We start from the raw sequence: 22,221 nt of genomic DNA, 5'->3' as shown, positions 1-22,221 counted from the left end.
TTTCGCAAGTGAAAATATATGGATTGCTTACAAGATGAAGAAAAATATAAAAGATGGTTTTCAGGTTCTAGCATGTATTCTTTAATTGCTCTCAGTAAATACAAATGATTAGCATTTGGAAAGCTCCTAAGTCCCTGCTTGCTCTATGTAAAGGAATCATTTCCCATTACTGAGTGATATCTGTATGGACATTGATGGCCATTTTTCAGATCTCAGACACAATACAACAACAACATATGTATAAAGCTAGACACAGACTAGATTGCAATTGCAAGCAGTAAGAGAATTTTGGTATAGATGATATAACAGAAATGAAACTAGACAAAGCATGAGAGAGGCCACTTAAATAAAATGTTTAGGCTGCCCTTTAGAAATAGTCTCCTCACATTTCTAACCTGGAGAGGTTTTCACTGAAGTCAGTCCCTTCCTGTGACTCCACTTCCCAAGGGAGGAGCCTTCAGATGTGAAAAGTAGTGGCCTGGCTCTTACAAAGGAGAAAGTAGACTCACAAATGGCATCAAATTTGTATATTAACAAGATCACTGCCAAGACAGTATCTTGGGTTTTATTCTGTAGCTTTAGGTGTATTCTTGATTTAGAGTTAGTAATTAGTCATTTTGATCAGGCACAGATTTTGGGTATCAACTGTCATCAAAACAATTTATGCAGTCACAAATCATTTCAATACTGATGAAATATTTGATAAATGCCTACTATATATAAGTCAAAGAAAGTAATTACTTGAGAGAGCTTTTTGTATATAGAAAATGGTAGATTTAGGGCTCCTGTTTCCCTGATGTTTTGAAACAAGCCAGGACTACCTGGGGACTCTATTTGTACAGATCACATAAATTTTTTTTTTTTTTTGATACTGAGGATCGAACTCAGGACTTTGCACTTGGGAGGCAGGCATGGTGCCCCTGAGCTAAATCCCCAGCCCAAGATCACAGAATTTTATTTAGGGACAGATATTTCTCTAAGTACATACAGCGTCAACATAGCTGAAAGGTGATAATTACAATAAAAATAGTACTGTAAATTGTCTTTTAAAGAGACACAACCACTATAAGGGCTTCTCTCATTCACCATTTATTTCCTACCTTATTGAAGAGTGGGCATTTTAACAAATATCTATGGTGTGAGAGGCCTGAACTAGGCTCTAGGAATATGAAGGTGAGCAGAAAAGAGCCACTGCCATGGGGCTTTTCAGGCAATAATGGAGCCAGGTGTTTGATAGCCATGTGATAACATGTGCCAGGTGCAGCAGTACAGATTGTGTGTAGTGATGCAACAGTTACTGAAGGAAATGCCTGACTGCCTAGGATTTTGCGGTTCCTTCCCATTCTGTGGTTCTTTTTGAGGAGGATGAGTAGAAATTTGATAAATCATGGAGGATAAATCACAGTACAGGTGGGGAACAGAATGGTGGTTGGTAAATATTTGCTGAGTTGAGTTATGGCAAATTAAATTGGTACAAATGAACACTGTCTATGAGATGGGCTGGGGGAGGCGTCACATGCAGCATGGTCTGCAATGTGCCCCTGCATACAGCTATCTCCACTGGGCTCTGAGACATGCATGATGTGTCCAGGTGGGAGCTGCCACAAATGGGCCAATGGAATCAACATCCCAAATTCTTAAGATATAAAATGGTAGTGATTTGACAGAGGCCCAGACAGTTGAAACTGGTCCTCTCCCAGGCCATGTGCACACTGAGGAGAGAGGAGCATGCGTGCAGGGGAAGGGGGAACACTGGAGAATCCCCTCAGCAATCTGAGAAGAAGCTGAGAGTAGAGACAGTTTGAATATTGGCTTCCACTTGCTGTTAGACCTGCACCTCTACAGATGTTTGCAGCCTGTGCGGGTGGGCTGTGTCAGAATCATCCCTGGGGTTCCATTCTGAGTTGAAGTGGAGAGATCTGAAGGTCTGCCACGGAAGGGGGAGCGCAGTGAACTCCAGGTTAGGAGCCCTGTCGTGAGAGTCCACAACGTTGTAGGTGTGTGCGTGCTCTGAGGGCACAGGCACTGGAGAGCTGAGTGGGGGCCAGAGAAAAGCCGTCCCCACTGCAGGAAGTCCTGTGCACTCTATGTATGCGGGGCTGGATGGGAGGGGTGGGTGCTTGCTTCCTGCCAGCTGGGAATGAGGGGTGCCTTGTGAAACTTAGAACACATGGGGTCGTGGTCAGGAAGGAAACATCAGGGGAGAACTTTAAAGCCAAATGCAAGCAAATTCTCCACCTGAATTGGCCAAGAGGCATCCTGACTGGACTCAGTTAGGCAGTCTGGGGGCTTAGCATGAGGAAATGAAATCAAGATATGTAAAAATAAAGAATAGTTTTTCCCCTCTGACTTGGTGGCTGTGAGGTTCATTTCCATTCCAACTGCAACTAAGCTGATGCAGTCACTTAGAATTTTGTGCAGTATTGAAATGATGATTGAATTATTTCTTCTAGTATCTTCTCAAGAATTAATACGAGATTGGAACTAGGCCACTGGTTTAGACTGTAGATTCTCAACGTGTCCTTTTCCTTAAGGAATTCTGTAATCATCTAATGTTTTCCTAAAATTGGCTAGTATTGCTGCATTGAAATGTGCCGATTGTGAAAGTAGCAGCATTTAGTGTCATTAAATCTTGAGGATTTGAAAGGTCCAGGTTTCCCATGACATCACAGCACTATCCTGACACTCCACTCAGGCTGAGCCTGAGGTCAGTGCTGTACAATTACAGGGTGAGACGGATCCATGCTATGGGAATTATGTGGATTGTTTTATAACAAGGCCCCCTGATCTTTCTTTTTCAGTTTCATTTTTTATTACAATCCAAGCCTATTCTGGCCAATCGTTCTCACTTACGTTTTTTCGGTAAAAATCAATTGTGACAACTCTTGAAGTAGGGCTCCATATGTCCTTTATCCTTCTCTTTCCTATGCCAGGCACCCAGTTGCCTGATGGGTGGTGAAGAGCCTCCTGCTTCATTGGCAAGGAGCAGTTTGCTTCTGTGGTATAGACACTGCCATGCTACATTAATCACTTTTTTGGTCTCTGCTAATTGTATTGCCTTTCTGTTCTTAGTCTTCCTGGCCTTGGAGATACCATTCCATGAAAACAAAGCAAATCTTTTATGATGTAGCCTCGTTTCCACTGTTGATCCCATTTCTATTTGGCCACTAGGTCTCCAAGTACAACCTCTTCTTATCATTCCCTTATGCTGGTCTTGTTGTGGAGCTGCACGATGGTCTTTCACAAGTTCTCTCTCTCTCTCTCCCTTTCTCTCTGTGTGTCTGGTCACCTTTACCTGCTTTTCTTCATATGTTTGAATTGTCTTGCTGACTGTCTCCGGCAGTGTGTGCAACAGTGAGCAATGTGAGCCTCTGAGTGAACTCGTTTCAAAGAGATGGGTAGTTTTTAGAAACTCTTAGTTATTTTTTTTCCTAAGAAGAATTTAGGAATTCAAAGCATCTGTATCGCTTAGAACAATTAATGGCATTAAACCTGGGGTAGCCAATGGGAATAGTGTGTGTGTGTGTGTTTCTTCTCATTTGTAGATTCAAAATTCTTTGCAAATCTTAATAAAATACAATATTTAAATAGACTCTATCATTAGTCAAGTACTATTCTTTCTAACAATCTTTATTATAATTTGATACTCAAAATTTCATTCTAATTTGTCAAGGCCGCATAAACTGTTTGGGGGACAGTTATATTGAGGAATCACTGAGGTCTATATAGACCTATATAAAGGCCTACATAGTATAACCTTTGTTATTGAATAAATAGTTTATGTACAGGACTTAGTGGACACTTAAACAGGTTTAAATTAAATAAGAAATGCTACTTTGAAACTTTCAATTACTCTATGTCCTATCATCTATGATAGGTAAATTTCTTAAGGAACCAAAGTGAAAGCTAAATTTGCACATTGATTTTTGTCTTTTGTCTGTAGTTTAAGGCTAATTTAAAAGGATGGTGAGGAAATTCTACTTTCAACTGGCTGTAGTTCAATAAGAATATAATAAAACTCTGTTATAGTAGACTCGTTCACAGAGAAATTTTGGCAAAGCTAAATCTAATTCCTTTCAATGTACTCCAATACAGCCAAAATACTGTTCTTGTGAGTAACACACCCATTAGAATGACAAGCTTCCTACAGTACAGAGATTTTTCTTTATTTTCTTTACAATCAAATCAGCATTTTATTGCTTTGAATTAAGAATGCAAAAGGAAAATATTTTATAGTAAAATCAATAAAGGACATACAGTTTCATTATGGCTATTTTTTATTATAAGCCTATATTTTCCTAATTTAAGAGACATATTTGATCATTTTAGACATGAGATTACTTCATTTAATTTTTCTTGTAAGGAAAAATTTGAAACTCTTGGGAAACCCTGCTGATTTAAAGACCTTAATGAAGAGAGTGACCAGTAATATGTCTCTTTGGTCACAAATCAAGGGTAAGAAGTTTTAAAAGTCCCCCCCCTTTTTCTGTCCCTTCTTTTCTTCCCTCTCTTTTTCCCTTCCTTCTTTTCTTCTTCTTCTCTTTTTCTTTTCTTCCTCTCTCTCTCTCTTTCTTTCTTTCTTTCTCCCCCATCCCTTCTGACCTCATCAGTCTTTAAATCTCCTGTGAGGCAAGGTTCTTAGAATCAGGATCATCAAACACTCTCCATATTATTCTGTTTATCTTCTTAAAACCCTGGGTTTGTTCAAATCCCATCCCACAAGCTGTCATGTTTCTTTTAAATTCTCATCTTCACAAAAAAATTCCTTGGTCAATAGTAGTGAAGCCCTGGTCTCATCTGGAAAGCAGAGTCAATGCCCTTGAGCCTGGCCTTTGGTGCCTCCAACCTGACTTGTGGACCACAGTAAGTCCAGGTCTGGCCCGGTTTGCTTGTTCAGATGGATGTTCTCCTAGGGCCAGCGTGTCCTACTATCATTGTCCCCCATACATAGCTGGGGAATGTCTGCCTTTCCACCCTCTCAGATCAGGCTTTCCTGATCTCAGATTACCTCCATACTCATTCATTCATTCTTCATACTTGTTCAACAAACACTTGCTGGAAATGCAGTATGGGCCAGCCACATGGTTTCCTGGCTGCGTCTTGAACACTATTTATCCTATCCATTCTTTAAGACCTGCTTCTTCCATGAAGCTTCCTTACCTGTGAAGGATCAGCAGAACCTTCCCTCTCTGGTCTCACAGCACTCTGTTTTCCACTCTAGTGCTAAGCATAGTGTTTTGAACTTGAGTCAAAACCCTCAGACAAGACTGACCTCTGTCAAAGCCTCTGTGCCCTTCAGCAAGTAAATTTACATTTATCAATTTCAGTTTCCTTGTCTATAAAATAGAGAACTATTTACATCATAGGGTCACTTGTGAAATTTAAATGAGATAATATAAACCAGAACTCTATATTTACATAAGGAATTACTGTTTTATGTCTATGTCAATATTTGAATAATGCACTTTCGTTATTTTGTTAATACTTTGAAATTCTTCTTTCTGATGAAATTTGTTAAACATAGAAGAGCCCTATGATATCTAAAAGTAGACATCATATTAAATATACTCTCTTTCTGGGTAGATGACTTTTTCTGGGTAGACTGCTCCAGGGGCAGCAAAGAAACTTGTGGTGATATTGTTACTATGGAGGAAGACAGTGATCTCACTGATAATCTTGTCTGGACTCATTTTGCGGGCAGAAGAGCATTCTGAAGACCATCCTTACACTGTGTTTTCACGGAGAACTAAAGCAGAAAAACTATGGATTCAAGTAAAGACTTAAAAGTGCTAGAAATTTCTCCAGGAACTTTCATTCATCAACTAATTTTATGATTGGCCATTTTTAGAAATGAGCAAGAGCAATTACTTAACTGACTGGTGGCCACAGGGCCCTCTGAGGACAGAGCAGTAGCAGCTTCTGTGACCAGCAGTGGGAGGAACAGAGCCTCTGGGAGCCTGTCACTTTCCAGTGGAACTCTGAGAGGAATTAAGTAGGTTAAGCCCTAAGAATATTCCTAGGTAGCCTGTCTGAGTTGAAATCTGACCAAGAACCCTTAAACCTTCCCTTAGGGCAAGGTATAAGGATGAGAAATGATTAGGCTTTGTTTTGGATCTCATCTGAAATGGGGGACTGTCCCCAACAAAGGTGCTCTGAATAGCAATCCCAGCATGGGGCACCTCCTGAACCAGCAACCTTATCTGCACAATACCTCAAGGAAACCTGTTCCATGCTAACCAGGTGGAACTCAGGTGGTTATGGGATGCCAGGACTCTATTAAGTGAGTTAAAAACATGTTTATCATAACTGTGTGGTTAATAATAGGAAAAAACAAATATCAAATTGTAATTTACTATATTAATAATGAAGCTCCTCTGTCTAGTTTGTAAAACAACAATAATATGTCTATAAAAGCTGGAGATACATGCCTATTTTTTGCACCTCCAGCAAATAATCTCCCATTCTCTCTCCCACACAGGAGGATCCATTTCCAGGGGCAAGTCCTGGTGGTGGAGTGTTCTCGGAGGGGGAGGGAGAGGACAGCTGGCATGAAACTCAGAGACTGGGAACAAGGTCACAGTGTTCATCTCTGGAGACACACAGAAGAATGGAGAATTGGCTCTTTCATCTGCAGCCTCTGCTCTGCTTTTTGCTGCCCCTGAGCCTCTGCTGTCCCCAAGTGGCCATCTGGACCTCGCAGTAGGTAGCAGTGAGATGTTAGTGTGGAGGTAAAAGTTCTCTGAGGCTTCCTGTTTACAAGGCTGCAGCACGGATTCTTTTTACTTTCATTTATGGAACAGCCCCAGTGTGGTGGTAAAATGAACAGGTGAGCAGCTGTCAGCGACATTAAGTTCAAAGCCTCCCCCAGCATGGTGGCAGCAGGTCCCGGGCTGCAATTCTCTGAGCCCAGCGCCTCTCAGCTCATTCTCTTCCTCTTGGTGGGCCAGATGACTTAGTGCCGCTTTAATTTTGCAGCTTTGATTTAACTTGTAGTTAGAGATACAGATTTTTGTGTTCAACATATGAGTTCACACCTTGGCTCTGTTATTTGCAATCTGGGTAACCTTGGGTAAATATCTAAGTGTTTAGAGGCTCAATTTTCAAATATATAAAATGAAAATTAAAATAACAGTCAGGAATATACCCATAGCATTTCACACATGTTCATCCCGTAGAGGCTGAAACTGTTGATAATTTTGGGGAAAAAGTAAAAACCTGATTTTTTGCACATTTCCACCCTAAAGATATGGTGCTTTTTGGCCTCTGCATGCCTCTAAAGTTGTTGACAAACTAAGGTGTGGTGTCTTATGTCTGTAATCCCAGCACTCCAGAGGCAAATGCCAAGAGGATCGCTGTGAGTTTGAGGTTTGAGGCCAGCCTGGGATACATAGTGAGTTCAAGGCCAGCCTGTACTACAAAGCAAGATCCTATTTCAACAACAACAACAACAACAACAACAAGACAAAAAAAACCTCAAGCAAACAAACAAACAAAAAAACAAGCTGAAGTTGCTGACAAGAGTAAAAAAAATGAGTTTTCATGACCATATTAAAAAAAAAAATCTCTCTTACAAACTTAATGAAACTTTTAAGCAATATTTCCTATTTAGTCTAATATATGATAATCTACATAACAATGAATATAAATTCATTATACAGTGTGGTGAATAAAAGTTATTTTGGCTAGTACCAGTTAGGAGAAAAATCTTTTGAAGGCTTCATGATATTTGAAGAAATATACTAGGTGTGACCAAAACATATGGTGAATGTTTAAATTAAAAAATTTTTACAGAAAAATGAACATTGCCATAAATCATCCTCAAAATATTCTCCTTGCTTCACACTTATCCCATCATTCTTGCCATTTTCTGAAGCAGTTCGGAAGCAGTCCTCTTTTGTGTCTTTTCATGGCTACGTAGATGTCCTACATTGACTGAAAACCTTTATGGTAATTTCTATCAAATAAAGTTTTAGGTATATCCTCATCCACCTTATTTACCAGATCTGGCTCTTTGTGACTTCAACTTCCTCAAAGTCAAAATGACCATGAGAAATAAATGTTTTGAATCAACTCAGGACATCAAGGTAGCCATGACAGCACAACTAAAGACATGAAAGAGGACTGTAGAACTGCTTCAAAATGTGTTTAAAGCAAGGGAGAGTATTTTGAGGGGGATTCATGGCAATTTCTTATTGACTATAGTAATTTTAAAAAATTTAAACATTCACAGTAGGTTTTGATCATACTTCGTACTTATGAATAAACTTAATCACAGAGTTCTCTAAATGGAGAGAACTATTTATCTTCATGGTTTTTCATTTTGCAGAGAGTATCAGTCAAGTGTTTCAGCCTCTATAGCTCTCCTCTGAGGAAGCCAATGTGTCCAAGAAGTGGGCAGCAGAAACCTAATCTTGAGCAGAGGACTTAATCTCTGTCTTTGGTACCGGGGATCGAACTCCGGTCCCTGAGTTTGTGCAGCAAGTGACAAAACCACTGAGCTAAATCCCTGGCCCGACTTAATCTCTTAAACAGAGACGTAGGTCAGATGAAAGAACAGGGGAAGCAGAAGGGGAAACAGAACAAAGACAAAATTATGTCACCATGGAAAAGATTACAATAAAGCTGAGAACGGGATAATAAAAGTGACTTCAAAGTCAAGGCCAATGTCACCTTTTAGAAGACTTGAAGTGAGTATCCCCCCTGGCTGAATAAGCAGTATCAGCTCTTCAGATGTGGGTCCAATGCTCAAGAAAATTTCAAGAGAAACTGGATGGGAGGGTTAGAGTCCAGCCTCTGGTTTGTCTTTGTGCCTTACTTATCTAGCTTTCAGGAATGTCACTTGTAAGTGGATGGGGCAGACCTACCTCATATTTTATGGCTGACACTCTGGATTACCATGATCATCATGAGAACTATCAGATGTGGCCCCTGCTCTCATAGTGGTCACACTGTGGTTGGGAGATAGCCATAAACACAGACCATGCAAGAACAGCTGGTGATAGAGAAGAATTTTTGTTAAAGAAAAAAAAAGAAAGAAAAAAGGAAAGAAAAGAAAAAAAAAGCTAAATAAGTGGGTTGAACCCAGGTGGCTTTGAGGATCCTGTGCTTCAACTTCTGAGGAATGGCTTTGCAGGGGTCAGTGATAATAGGAGTAAAGACAGAATCATCACTGCCTCTTTCCTTTTCATCTCAGTTTACTGGGGCAGGACCTGTGGATGCACTGAGCCTCCAATGTGAAGCACATGAGTGAAAAATAATAGGATTTCAATGCACTCTAAGCTATAAAGATTTTTCATAAAAATCATTCCATTCCTGAAAAAGAAACATACCATTTAAAACTTAAGCTTTTTTTGTAAAGTCCCAAGTGGTAAATCTCCATGATTTATTTCATCAACTTGAAAATTCATCTGGTAACAAATGAATAGTAAAAACTTTAATTCTAGAAGAAGAGAGGAAAATTGGCCTTTTCAAAGAAAGAGCTCTATCAACCCAAATAAGAATTGTCACATGTAATTTTATCACAATTCCCTTGTATTACATGAGTGCCTTATTTTTGAATGGCAATTTAGATACATCAGAGAGATTGAATTCCATGGGACTATCAGTGATTATACAATGTGGAAAATTGTGGGCCTGGCTCTTCCTTTTGTCCACGACTTGTGTCTGTGAGTTGCTGAGGGGAAAAGATCTAGAAGTTGGGTCTTGGTCATCCTGGGATGCAGCACAGAAAGACAGCTTGTCCTGGTAATGTATACACTTTTATTAATGTTTTCCACAGGAAAGATTGCTGTTGGCTGCATAGAGCCGAAAACCCAATGTAATACCAGCTCAAGCAAGATATTTACTTTTTTTTCTGTCAAAAACCCAAGACAAAACAAAGCAACAAAAACAAGGCTGGAAGGAAGTAATCTGTATACTAGAAATCCAAAGGCTCCATGAAGCTGTAGAACTGAACTTTAACTTTATAACATAATTTCCTGCATGTATCTTCTATCTCAGCATTAATTCACAGCCAATGGTGGCTGCTGGATCTTGGCCTTCTTATTTGAGCTCTGGACTAAATCAGAAGGACAAAAGATCCTTCCCAGTTGAAGTTCACACAGTAACCCCCCTTCAACTGGCCATATCTCACTGGGCTCACCCATACTAAGCTATGAGGGTGGCTGGAAACCCAGTCTTAGTGCTGTGGGTGGTGCCCTGAACCACACAGGGCTGTGGTCTCTAGCAACTCAGGGCAGAATGGGTACTTCCTGTGCCTACTCAGGGTGGCTTTAAAAGGGTGAGGGCCTGATGTTGGGTGAGAGAACCCTTCCTCACAAGCCCACTATCCTTACTAGCCTCTGGCCCAGCCTCTGCCCTCTCTCAGGCTGTCTGTCCCTTCTCTGGAACATGGAAATAGAAATGCTTCTGCTCTGTGGTGCAGCCTCAGCCAGTGACCATGATGAGCCTATCCTAAGTGTCAGTCTGAGCAGGGTGGAGATTTGCGACTTTTGGGAGACAAGTGGTCAAGTGGCAGAGAGAACACTGAGCTCCACCTTTCAGCACTGCGGGAGTGAGTAAACCCCACGTAGATGCCTATAATGCTGGGAACTGCCAGAGCAAGCCTGGGGGGCGGGGACCGGGGCTTCTCCCTGCTGGAAGAACATGTTTGAATCTCACTAGCAACAGAAATTGCTCTTCTAATTTCTTCCCCAACTCTCCTTCATGTTCTCCTTCTCGTACCAGTTTCTCGAAAGTGCAGTTTTCTGGACCCATGACTCTCCTTGCCCATTCCTCACCCCTGTCGGCTGGCTTCTGCTCACTGCTTCTTGGAACTTCTCTCCTGAAGGCACAGGCCTCCTAGGCCATCACAGTCCAGGTCTACACCAAGCTGGCCCACCATCTTCTTTCCTTGGTACATCCTTCACTTGTGTCCAGACACTGGTTCTGAGGTCTATCTTACATGGGACATATCAGGTTTTCTCCTCCCAGCTCTAAACTTTTCAAATCAGCCCCAGCTTGTCTTCTGCTTCTGTCTATTCCTCAAATATTAATGTTTCATACCATAGAACTGTTCACAGCTCACTTTCCTTCTTTTACCACAAGATCTTTGGTAATTTTTGTAGTTTAACCCTTTCTTTTCTGGCTTCAGATGCATACTCTCCAACCTCTCATTTGACCTTATTCATAACTCACAGCTAAATGATACACAACACCTCCAAGTGTCTAACTGTCCTGTGAAGCCTTGGTGTGGTCTTTCTATCACCACCTTCTTTGTTCAGTCTCTTTGTGGTTGGGGATACACCAGTAGCCTCCAGGCTAGCCCACCCAATCAATCCCAACTCCCTAAATGCTTTCCAAGTGGCTCTCACTCTCCTAGCCAAAGCACAGTTGTGATGATGTGATGACCTATTTGCCAATATTAACTTATTGTCCTTGGCTTATAGTTAAATACCTGTGAATACTCTTCTACTTTTTCTCCAGTCTTTTCCTTGCAACTTCAGCTAGAAGTGTGTTGCTTTAGTTCAAAAATTTCATTTACATGAGTTCCTTCCAGCATTTGAAACCTAGGTAAACTGTTTTATGAAACCTCTTCTCAGCTTCAAATCTAGGTTCCAAGGGCTTACCATTTGGATCAGTCACATTGGTCCTTACCCACATTATCTCTTGAGTGTGACTGCAATTTCCTGAAGCACAGAAATTGTGTCTGAATTTCTCTTTCTCTTTACCTTCTCCCTTTTTTTCTTCCTTCCTTTCTTCCTTCTTTCCTCCTTCTCTCATTCCTTCTTTTCATTTATAGCTCTATGTATAGTCCATTTTAAGCTGGTTGGTGTTCAACAAATATTTACTAAATGAATAAACAAAAGAAAAACAAGACCATGACCAGACAACTTTATCTCCTGAATGATCACTTTCTTTCTCCTTGGATGGTACTTCCTGTGTCCTCCATTAATAGGGCAGATATTACTGATTAAATAGTAGGAAAGTTTTGTCTTTTGTGACTTAGACTACAGATCACACAACTTTTGTGGAAGCAACTGCAAGCAGGAAAAGAGAACCAGTGAAATGTTTGCATATTTGTTCTGACCACCCTTGTGCCCAGGTAAAGTCATGGCTACTTGAAGAAATGAAGGAGCCATTCAAAAGAAGAAGTGATATTCTGTTTGTAGACTGATAAAGAAGGCTTCACAAACAGGGAAAATAAGATAGAGCAGCTAACATTTTACAATCACTTTTTAACTAATATACTTGTGTTTTGCTATTTCTTGGAAAAAGTTATTTTTACTTAGAAGCCCAAGTCTCCAAATTAAATAAGTGCCCAGAAATAAACAAAATAGACTTTTGCCAGGGCTAGGCACCAGAGAACTGCAGCACATACTGCTTTAAGCCAGGAATGATTCTAGTATCTGAGATTGGAAGTTCAAAATTGAACTTTGTCTTCTGATTTACCATGACCCTCAAGCAAGGGGTTGGGTTATAAATGAAAAATGATGGGATCCTTCAATGGAAATACTGCCAAGGAAGCAGAGATATTCCTCACCTGATGGTGGATGTAGCTCAGCTCTCATCTGGCCCAAGGCTCTTTTATGTATCTTGGTATAATGGGCCAGAGCTCAGAAAACCCTGGTTCAGTTTGCAGCTTACACTCTCTGTGACATGTGGCCTTTCTCACTTCCCCATCACGTACCCGACAGTGCCTCACTGGATGCCCTAGAACCTACAGCTTTTGTGTAACCTTAGGGCTACCAGAAACCATCTGAGCCTCCACCAATATAACTGTCAACACAGCTCCTTTTGAGTGGTAGCATCCAGAGTGGCTGGGGGAGGGGTTGTAATGCCTCCCCTTAACCTCCATAGGCTTCCCCTCCCTGTGAGCTAACTCAAATTCATATGTGGGCTATACAGAGACTTTGTGTTTCCTTTGCAAACACAGCTTCAAGAGAAGTCTCAGGCTTGTCAAACAGGTGACCCCCCCCCCCCCCGCAAGAGGTCTAGGAGCTGACATTGCCACCCAGGCTTTCACTCTCTTGTCCCCAGATCGAGCCCAATAATCTTGGGTCGATCTCAACAAGGCAGAAAATACTGGTCCAGCACCCTTTCCTCCGGAGATGTCAGCAACCGTTCCGGAGAGCTACAGAGTTCTGGATTATAAAGTAGGGGAGAGACTTGGGTAATTTAACCTAAAGCAGATTGAGAAAGGGAGAATATAAACCATTTTTCATTACGCAAGCAAGCACAGGGTTTGTAGCAACACAACATTGTAGGAAAAGTCCAGAAGACTTGAGTTATTTCAGCTCTGCTACTAACAACTACACTTTGACTATTTTTTGCTTAAGTTTCTGAGCCTTAGTTTTACCATGTACCCAAGATAAAAAATAAGTCCTTCTTCCCGTGTTTGCTGTGAGGATTAGATGAGACAGCTGTGGTGAGAGGCCTCCCACAGAAGATGCCCAAAATCACAGCAGCAGTGACATCAGTAACAGAAGTGACAATGACAACAATAAGGGAGGTGGTGCCCAGCTCTCACACACAATAAATGAGAATTAAGAAGAAACTGACAAACTCTGGTTTGAGGTTTAAGCAGAATACGTGAAATAATTCCTCAGAGTGATGACTGAAAAGTCTTAGGGGTGTCTGGGATTCTCCTGTCATAGTTCCAAATTAGGAGTCCCTGTGTCTTTAGTTAGCAATGGCTCGGATACATTTCTGCCTGAAGCTGATGAGATAGATTGGTACACTTTCAAAAGTGCTTTTCTGCACTAGTATAAAAGAGTGACCTTATAGTCATTCTCTTGATGGCAAAAGAAGTGATATTCAGCAAAGTGGCCATGATCCTGTAATCAGACATTGGGAACCTGAAGTTTTAAGAGTCACACTCAGAATCTCAGAATTTCTCTGTTTCCTTCTGTGTTTAGACTAGAAATCAGCTTGATCCTCAGTAGTAACCATGAAAGAATATTTTACATAAGAAATTACTTCCATGTAAATAGAATTATTTGAAAGAAGTTCTGTGGGTGGCCCACACATCCTTGCGTTATGCAGTTTTTTCTTGATTACTTTGGAATTTTTACCTGAGCCAAAAATATTTAGCCTGTGTGTATCCTAGAGAGCTATGTCACTCAGATAATATTTAAGCATCCTGAACATCTGGAGCACAGGGCAATGCCTCCAGATGTGGGGAGAATGAGGTATCAGTGCTCTTTATCCAAGTCCTTAAGGAGGAGCCAATGCCATGACTTCAAATATACATGAAAGTTACTGGTCTGGAAACTGGCAAATATGTACCCACCGAAGCACTGTGCTAGTTTTTAGTGGTAAGAGAGCAACCCTAAAGTATTCTCTATGAAAAGGAAAACACTACTTGAAGTACTACGCTACGTTCTGGAGGCTTTGAGTCAAACTTAATTTGTACTGTGTGGGGAGACAGGAGAGCAAAATTGCTGATGATCCTGACTTAAGTAAAGATGATCCTACTTGCCACAGGATTTGAAACCCTAAAGATGTTGCAGGGAGAGAAACTTGTCCATGTCACCTAGGAGAAGAGTTATGTTGTGTTTCCTAAAATGGGACATGACATCATTATGATCCAGGAATAGGAAGCTTCCACAGTCCTACCCTGGGTGGGGCAGGTAAGAGCACAAAATGTTTCTATTCTGAGCAGCAACTGGTTTTGGAAATTTCAAAAGCAATTTGTTAGTTTTGAATTTTTTTATTTGTTCATGAATGGAAGAGATTCTAGAATTACACAGGTATTTAGTGATGATCTTGATGAATCCATTACTTTATTTTCAAGATAATTTATTATTCTGATGCTATAGTTCATTATGGAAGAGAAGGTTAAAAAAAAAGAAGATAAAGAGAAAAACCCATTGATAATCTTCTTCCCCAGAAACGGCCACCCTTGCTCATTAACTGTATTTCTTAACTTGGGTGTACTTAAAACACTCATGTACTAATACATAATTAAGAATATACTGTAGATGTTTTATACATTTGTAAACTTAATTTTGTATCTTGATGATTTTATCACATCCTTAAATGTTCTTAACTCATTTAAAAGGCAATATGATCTTCCCTCAGGGGAATAAATTAAAATTTTTATGTAACCTTTCCCATATTGGTGGACATTTAAGTGATTTCTATTTTTCACTATCATTAAAAAACAGATTAAAGATAGCTAAGTACTTGAATCTTTTTCCATCTTTGTTTCTTTAAGTTTCATTCTCAGAATCCAAATGATTAGGTTAAGTTTATGAAAATTTAAAGACGGAATTGGCATACAAATTTGTTTTGTAAACTAGGAACCGAGGCCAATGAAATTGGGGATTTCCTAGAGATCATATGGTCTACTGCACTGAAGCTCCTGTCCCATATTTGAGCTGTTAGGGCTCCCTAAGGTCAGCTCTAGAATGTGGTTCATGATCCAGCAAAAGGGAAGGAAACAAGAAACTCTATTAACCAATGTATGCTGTATTTTCTTTTCTGGAATGAACAAATCTGTAGAAGTGTTGAGGCAGTTTCAGTGTGTGTGTGTGTGTGTGTGTGTGTGTGTGTGTGTGTGTATGGATGTGTACTAATAAAAACTCTTCCTTTGATCTGGGTCAAAGAGGCTTTCTCTTTGACCCAACTTGAATTTACCTTGATGTCCGTCTAAGCAAAATATAGTTTCTGGGAGTAAAAATCCAGTTATATTTGTTGTATTTTTGGTGGCTTCCATTTACAGAATTGTATGTGAAACTAAGGTTAGTTTATTTAGGGTAAGAGGGTGGAATCTTCTGAGCTAATTAAAGTAGGGTTAACTTGCAAATCTCTAATGCTGGTCAAAAATTTCAGACATTAAAAAGCAATTTGTAAATTTTAAGTATATACCAAGAGCCAAATGGTCTTGTGCTAAAATAGTAACTGTGGCTTAATAAAATGGAGAAGCTGAGAGCTTCCTGGGATTATAATGAAAGATATTTCTGTGTTTGGAAGACAACGTAATTTACATATTTATTGGGCTCTGGTTTAGTAGAGCACCAAGGGCAAACAGGGACCTAACTTGGGGCAAGTCCACTCACTTCATGTGTCAAGTTGATGGTGTTCTTATTTATTTTGATATAAAAATAAATCTGTGATAGAGTCTATTATGGAGAACTCCTCTCTACTCACCTGCTCTCTGGGGAAAGCTGGCTTTTCCGCAATTTCAGGGAGATATTGGGTTGGGCTGGCTCTGCTCAAGGAATTCAAAGCCCATAGGCTCACACATCACCAGGAAGGAAGCAGTACTTTTTTCAATCTGTATGTCTTCTAGTTTTACCACTCTGTATACATCCGTGGCCTCATCACTGCCAGCTGGCCACAGCTACCCTGAACAGGCTCAGTCCCTCTCATGAGAAATTGGAGAGGAATGTTATATTATCTACAGACTAACCTTGAACTCTTTTGTGCTTGAGAAGATCTATAATTGTGTTATTATTGATGCATCACTGGGAGTAGACAAGATTAATGCAGACTGTGTGATTATGAGTAAATTGCTTAATCTCTCTGAACTTTGGTTTCCTTTGTAAAATAGGAACAACAATAATTCTTACTCACTGTGTGGTAAAGATTGCTGAGGAGAACAGCCATGGCACTCAGCCCTTGGTCATTATTAGCTATTTTTAGCTATTAGCACTGTGATTATTCTCCATTGGGATTTCCCCTTTTGATTTGTATCTTTCTTTCATCTTGACTACTGGGTCTCAAGTTTCTTTATCTTCAAAGTTCAACATTACAGAATAATGGCACTTCATCAATCATACTACTTGTCAGAGAGTGGATTCTCAGCATAACAACCAACATGCCTGATTTTGCTTTTAAAATTTCAAAACTAAACCAAATCAGCCACCTTACTAGTAGCTGATGCAAAATTTTTCATGCTTATGCATCTCAGAAAAACAGATCTAGGGCCAACCTAGAATGCATGAAGCCCTAGTAATGGAAGAAAAAAAAAGTGAGCCTAATGATTTCTGAGAATTTTGCTATAATCTAGAGCAGTGGTGGCGAACCTATTGCATATGTGCCACTGTGGGCTGTTATCACTGAAAGCTCTCAAAAGGTTTGCCATCACTGATCTAGAGCAAAGTGAAATCCTTTAAATTCTATAGTTCATTTGATGAGTTGATATTTAGGAACTATGTTAAAAGTAATATGAGATATCTTGCTCAGTTAGGCTACAAGTGAAAATGAATGTGAGAATAAAGGGAGGAATAAAAAGAAAGGTCTAAGTGGTTAAAAAAAAAAGTAGGTACTAGAGCTAACCTACAGACTTTCAGTGAAAAGGGGTCTGATCTTAGAAAAGTGGAAATAAACCTAGATGCATGGAATGTTTGTTATGCGAGATGACTAAAGAGTGGATTTTTAAGCAACGTGGGGGACCAAGGTACGTGCGTGGAAGAGACTATGCTACCAAAGAAATATTTTTTATCTGATGTATGGCTATTTCACAAGTTACCAGGAACAAGAAATATCATTACAATAAAAGATGAGTTAGCCTGTGACAGAGTGTTTTTAGTAGCACAACAAAGTATTATTCTTGAGAGATGGGTAAGGTCAGTGTTGATAATAGTGGGAGGAGAGGATTCTGGGTTAACTCACAAAAACAGAGTATCCCCCTCTAGTAGTAGTAGAGTCAACTACAGGCACACAGCCCTGATGGAAGACCTTCCATTGATGAGTCCTTTCAGTCTGACCACAGCTGACCATATGCTGGTGAAATCAGAAATACAAAGGGCTGATTCCTGCCACAGGATGTTTTACAGTGTGAGAATGACAGATACAGGCAATTTCGTGTCATATTCCAGTACGACCTCTTTGGGAGCGTGCCATGGAAACAGTGGAGAAATGTTGTGCATGCACAGATCAGGTTCCTTGGTAAGCCTCAGCACCTCTCTTCCAAAGTCTCATGACCTTCACCTTCATTCCCATCAGCCTCAACTTGAAATAGCCCAAGGTGACCCTTGCATCACTTACAACTAAACCACCAGAGAGATTTTAAGCTTTTGGTTTCCAGTCTCCTGTCACAAGTTCCTCTGCTCCCTCCAGTAATGTCACTGTTCCACAACATCCTTTCCACAAAGGACAATGACTTTCTCTCATTTATAGGTTGAACTGTGTTCCCCCTTTCCGCAAAATCCATATGTTGAAGTCCTAATCCCCTTATAATGTGACTGTGTTTGGAGATAGGGTGTTTAACTGGGTAATGAAGGTAGGTAAAAGGAGGTCATATGGCTGGGCCCCAGTCTTATAATTTAAAGAGATGGTGACACAGATAACACACAGACTGCAGGATGGCCATACAAAGACATAGGGAGGAGGAGGCCATCTGAAATCCAAGAGGGCAGGCCTCTGGAGAAACCACCCTACTGACACTATGACCTTGGACTTCTGACCTCTAGAACTCTGAAAAAATAAGTTTCTATTGTCCATTTAAGCCGAGATGTGGTATTCTGTTATGGCACTCTTCTCCAACATGCCTTTCCCCAGGCAGTGGCAGCTTCCCTCCCTGCTCAGTCCAGCCCAATGCATGTGTCTTTTGTACTTGCCAGCACCTCCTTGCAGGTTCTAGATGTGTCATTTAGTCACACTCTTACTAGTCCTCCTCTGGTATAACCAAATCCCAACATCTCATGATAATTTCTGCTGCCACAGCCAGGCTGCAAAGGATCATAGCACTTAGCTCCATGAAGTGAGGCCAATTCTGTGCCCCCAACACTTTCCCATGTAGTAGCCTATTGCCAGTATGTACAGCTTCTTGGCCACTTTAAATCTGCATGGCTCACCATAATCAATGATGGTTCCCCTGCTCATTGACTCCACAATTGACCCTGTTGTTGACTTTGTTGGAAAGTCAAACTTGACTTCTTTACTCACTCACAAATGTACCCACCCTATAACTACCAGCACTGCACTTGCTCCAGGCTGAGGAAGAGTTTTCCTTCCCTTCTCTGCACTTGATTCCTGAATATCACAAGTGAAGCCAAGTGCTAGGGGTGTGGCTCAGTCGTAGAGCACTGCCTTGCATGCATGCAATGTTCTGAGTTCCATTCTCAGCCCTGCAAAAATTAAAAAAAGAAAAGAAAAAGGAAAGGGAAGCCATGGACTGTCATCACCATTTTGTTAATAAAAAAACAACTGCAAATAACCTTTCATTCAAATCAATGTGGCTTCCCACTTTAGGCTTTTTATCATGTTTGGTCATTAAAAGATTCAGCAGAGTACCCAGAGAAAAATTAAAAACTAATAACAAAATTAGGACCATATAAGACTCCCCTGTTCTTCTGAGTTTGAAAAGAAAGAGGAAATTGGTGCTTTTACTATATTGAACTGTAAAGCTTTAGTTGTGGCCACTTTTATTCAAGTATTGACATCTTTTGCAGCTGGTAAAATCAGTGTATTAACATTTAAACTTTAAGGCTGAAAGAAATCCATATTCTGTGCTAGAATATTATGCCACAACCACCAATATTCCATATAAGTAAGGAAAGAAAAAGTCAGAAATATTTAACATCTCAAAAATTCCTTTTAAAAAATGCCTGACATGGTTGGTGCACACCTGTAATCCCAGCATTTGGGTGGCTGAGGTAGGAGAATCGCTGTGAGTTCGAGGCCAGCCTGGGCTACATAGTGAGTTCAAGGACAGCCTGAGCTACATAGTGATACCCTGTCTCAAGAAAAAAAATACTCAGTGTAGGAGACCAGTATTCCTTCCATAGAATACTTCCAACATCTATGATGTGGACCTTGATGGTAATCAACAGGAAGGGATAAGATAGAGCTCACAGAATAAGTTAGAACTTATAAATGGATTAATTTGTTCTTTTGATAACAGTAGCCTTCCCTTTCATTATATCAAAAACCTCATCTCAGTCTTAGATGTAGAGGTAATGACAAAGAATTGCAGCCAGGACAAATGAAAGCGATATTTTAAACTCACTGTGGTCAGGGATTTTCAGGGTTTAAAAAATTTGGAATCAGAGTTTAAAAGAGAACTCAATTGATGATTTAATAAGTGCTTACTGGAATTCCTATTGTTTGGCTATAGGATCCTTCCAACATATGTGGTGTGGACCTTGAGATATAATGACATAAAGGAATAAGCCATCGAAAGAAAACATAGAAGGTCAAGATCAGAGGCAGTGCACAAAGGAATGATAAAAACAATCGACTGATGAAATCAACGTCACAGAGACAATTATTGTGTTTAGTTGTAACCTATGGGATCAATATTGGAAAGCATAACTAGCATAATTTTAAGAATAATGTTATTAGGGTTATTAGGGTTACTATGTTTTATGTCTCATTTAATAGTTTACAAATCACTTTCACATGCATCGTTGTTGTAAGAAATGGCTTCGGGTAGTTGGTGGGGTTGGTTTTGAAGAGAGTGGTAAGGGGTTAATATCCAGAGTATACAAGGAACTTAACAGCAACAAAACAAAACCAAATAATTTGATTAAAAACAGGCAATAAACTTAAATAGGTATTTCTCAAAAGAACTACAGATGCCAATAGGTATGTGAAAAAGTATTCAACATCACTAGTGAAAATCAAAACCAAGTGAGATATCACCTCACTTCAGTAAGAATGGCTATTATCAAAAAGACAAGGGCTGGGGATTTACCTCAGTGGTTTTGCTGCCTGCTGAGCAAGTGCAAGGACCCGTGTTTGATCCTTGGTACCAAAAAAAAAAAAAAAAAAAAGACAAGAGTTAACTAGTGCTGGGAGGATGTGGAGAAAAGGGATCCCTTGCACACTGTAAAAATGTAAGTTAGTACTGCCATTATGGAAATCATGAAAGCTCTTCAAAAAATAAAAAATAGGAAAAGCATATAACCCAGCAATTCTACAACTGGTTATGTAACCGAAGGAGATGAAATCAGTGCAGAAACCTCTGCACTCCAGATTCATTGTCACACTATTCACTTCCAAGGACTGAAATCGCTCTAAGTGTCCATCAACTGATGAGTGGATAAAGAAAATATAGTACATATACACAATGGAATACTATTTAGCCATAACAACAGTCAAAATTCTGTCATTGATGACGATGTGGGTGTTACTGGATGGAGGCCATTATGTTAAGTGAAATAAGTCAGGCAGAGAAAGGCAAATACCACATAATCTCTTTCATTTGGAGAAGTTAAAAAGCTGATTGCATAGAAGGTAAGAGTCAAATAGTGATTATTAGAGTGTTGTATGAATTATGGGGCAGAGAAAAGATAGTCAATAAGTGATAAGTTATAGTCATGTACGAAAAATATTTTGTGGAGTTCTACTGCACAGGTGGGTGATTATACAGATAATGTACTATATATTTCAAAAAAGGTGGAAGAAAAAGCTTTGAATGTTCTCACCACATAGAAATGATAAATGCTTGAGCTGTAGCCATGATTACCCTGATTTGAATATTACACAATGTATGCATGGAACAAAACATCATATGGTACCCCATAAATATGTGTAATTATTACATTATTAAAAAATAAAAGATTTTGAAAAACTAAATATAAGAGGTGAATCTTGAAAAAAAATTTTTTTTTTTTTTTTTTTTTTGGTATCAGGGATCGAACTCAGGACCTTGCACTTGCAAGGCAAGCGACAGAACCACTGAGCTAAATCCCCGGCCCTTGAAAAACTTTATGGAACTTCAAATCTATTCAGAATTTTGAGTAGAATCAAGACAATTTATTAAGTGAATCTAGGCCTTGATTTTATTACAAACTATATAATTGATAATTTTTCTATTTTAGAAAAATCATGACTTTTCTGTGTAATCATGATCAGAATCGTACAATTTTATATTAAATTACTTTTAACTAAACCCTATATGCTTAATTTATGTAGGTTTGAAAAAACACAAATGTTATTGACTTAGGGAGATTCACAACTAGAAAGAGTTTGCTTTTCATTTGTAAACCATAGCATTTTGTTATTCACGTATCACAAAGAAATAGTCATGATGTATAGCAACTTGGAAAAAGTTCAGAAGGATGGCTCAGACCTGGGCTACTTAATGCAGCAGGGTTAAGTAGAGGCCTCTGGCACTTTTCTGAGTCAGTCAAGTGGGCCTCTAAAACATGGGATTTTCACATCTCATAAACAAACTGTAAAAAGGCCTCACTGAAAATAGGGAATAAAATTCCTATAAGTAGTCATAAAATTTAGTCATAACAACAGCCAAGTGCTTCTTCTGTTAGAAAGGCGAACATTGAAATGGAC

At 39.7% G+C, this 22,221-nt stretch overlaps 1 long non-coding RNA gene across 1 annotated transcript; it reads left to right on the top strand.

Annotated features, from left to right (window-relative positions):
* Positions 1–4,904: 4,904 nt before the first annotated feature.
* LOC147825039 (uncharacterized) lies at positions 4,905–21,796 on the top strand. The gene is made up of 3 exons (XR_015441582.1): positions 4,905–6,280; positions 6,479–6,826; positions 20,045–21,796. It is a non-coding gene; the product is annotated as an uncharacterized LOC147825039 (long non-coding RNA).
* Positions 21,797–22,221: the final 425 nt, after the last annotated feature.

This window comes from Heterocephalus glaber, unplaced genomic scaffold (genome assembly GCF_053883595.1).
Source record: "Heterocephalus glaber isolate CG9 unplaced genomic scaffold, H.glaber_assembly_v1.0 deba00001523, whole genome shotgun sequence".
In the NCBI taxonomy this organism is placed as follows: Eukaryota; Metazoa; Chordata; class Mammalia; order Rodentia; family Bathyergidae; genus Heterocephalus; species Heterocephalus glaber.
Note: the sequence above shows the minus strand (reverse complement) of the source record. Positions and strands in the feature narration are given on the sequence as shown.